Raw genomic sequence first — 2,500 nt, 5'->3', positions numbered from 1 at the left:
CACACACACACACACACACACACACACACACACACACACACACACGCACGCACGCACACACGCACACACACAGAGGCAGGCACGCACACCTTCACACACGCGCGCGCGCACACAAACACACACACATATGTGCATATACTGTATATACATATATATATATATATATATATATATATATATATATATATATAACATTTATATAAGCGCATGCGCGCAATTGTGCATACAAAGTATATCAACGATCTAGACGAATACCTTCCGAAGCACGGTGGAGGAAGGGCCGGGGGAGGGGGGGGGGGGCGACGGTGGCAGGAGGGCGGGGCAAGGCAGAATGGGGGGGAGGGAGAGAGGGAGGAGAGGGGGGCGCATCATTATTTCTCTCATCCAGGGGGGAATCCGTGACCCATATCTGAGACCAGAAGCTCCGGGCGACGCTCTCCTCCAGTATTTACCTCGGATATATTGTACAAATGAGGGTCTTGTGCGTGCCTCGCAAAGCCTGGAATTCGTTAGATATTTGTAAATACAAATTGGGTAACGATAAGATGGGACACGGGATTTAAACTGCATTATCAGTTAATGCGGTTTAATTTCGTGCAGTTTTCCCGCCATTTAAAAAAAAAGAAATTCACGTTTTTTTTTTTTTTTTTTTTTTTTTCTCCTACTTGTGTTCCGTTAGTATTATAATGTCCTCTGATTTACTCTGACGGAATTAAGCAGGATTGTTATTGTTGTAGGGAATGTTAATATTAATAGGATATAAGAACACTGAGAATTTCATTGTACTATTAATATCTTTGTTCTCTGACTTATTACTATAACCGTTACAAAAATAGTAATAATGATAGCTATAAAGATAATAGTAATGTGTATTATAACTGATACCATAACCATCACTATCATTAGTAGCAGTAGTAGTGGTATTACCAGTTTTTATATTGCTATAACTGCTATTGTTACTAGCGTTATTGCTGTTGGTATTATCTTTATATTTTTTCATTACATATATATAGTGTTATTATTTTCATTGCCATTTTTATCAATACTAATGTTACTGTGTTATTATTACTACCATTATCATAAGTTTTTTTGCTATTTATCATCGGTATGGCCATTACTATTATTACCATTACCGCTAGTTTCAGCAATTGATATCGATTGTAATATTTTTTATCTTAGTTTATTAGTTTGTTTCCTTGCTTAAGAGGCAAGATTAGGGAAAAAAGTTTTTGATAGACAGCGATGAAAATATATCGATAAGTCGTGGCCTCGTGAAATAGATCATGGTGATGGATTCGGGTAGATAAGTTGGGGTATGTTAAGGGTAGATTTTGGCATAGATGATGAATACATCGTTTTTGTTATTATCGCCATCATCATCATTACTATTATTACTATTATTACCACAACTATCATCACCATCATCATAATCATCATTATCACCATCATCATCATAATTATCATAATCATCATCATTATCATCATAATCATCATCATCATCATCATCATCTTTCCTATTACTACCATTACTACCACAACTATCATAATCATCATCATCATCATCATTATCATTATTGTTACTATTATCATCATTATTATTATCATCCTCATCATTATCATTAGGAAGCAGCAAGATTACATGAAAAAAAAACTTACTGACGCATTGTAAAGCAAATTTATGGACTAACCGTAGCATTTTAACCAACGGATTAGCTTTTGGCGTCAATCCGGTCCGGAATACACGTGTAGATGAGTCATAGTAAAAAGCCCGTTCGTTGAAAGTCAGTTACGAGTAGATTTTGGCGTAAAGGCTGAAGAACTAACCGATAATTGATCTGTCCTCGTCCAAAAGGAGTAGATTTTTTGGCGTAATAAAAAAAAAATGATTAAAAAAAAACTGTTTTAGTAGAATTTCAGAGTAATCTATTTTTAAAATATCCACATATTACCTTCTCCTCGTCCAAGTAGTAGATTTTTTTAGCGTGATTTATATAGACAAATAACAAAATATTACTCTTTCCTCATCCAAGTAGTATTTTTTTAGCGAAATTTATATATATATATATATATATATATATATATATATATATATATATATAATTACCCTCTCCTCATCGCTCAACCCACATCACCCCTTTAACACTCGGTATGAGACCCTTGACCAAGGAACCGGAACACATTGCCTATATCGCCGCGTTATTAGAGAGAATCTGCGGTTTGTTTACATCTGTTGCGATCGGGAGATGAGGGGAGTTTTTTCGTGTGTTTATTCCTTTCTTGGGAGGGGGGGGGGAAGGGTTTGTGGTGAGGGGAGGTGGAGGAAGGGTTTGTGGTGGGGGAAGGGGGTAGGAGGAGGAGGAGGAGGAAGAAGGGGTGTGGTGGGGAGGGAGGGGGTAGGAGGCAGGAGGAGATAGGGGAAGTAAGAAGAGGAAGGGGGTGTGGTGGGGGAAAGGGAGGAGAGATAGTGGGGAAGAGCAGAAAAAATTGCATGAAATAGTGC

Source organism: Penaeus monodon, chromosome 41, assembly GCF_015228065.2.
Source record: "Penaeus monodon isolate SGIC_2016 chromosome 41, NSTDA_Pmon_1, whole genome shotgun sequence".
Lineage (NCBI taxonomy): Eukaryota > Metazoa > Arthropoda > Malacostraca > Decapoda > Penaeidae > Penaeus > Penaeus monodon.
The sequence above is the reverse complement of the archived record's forward strand: the minus strand, read 5'-3'. Positions refer to the sequence as shown.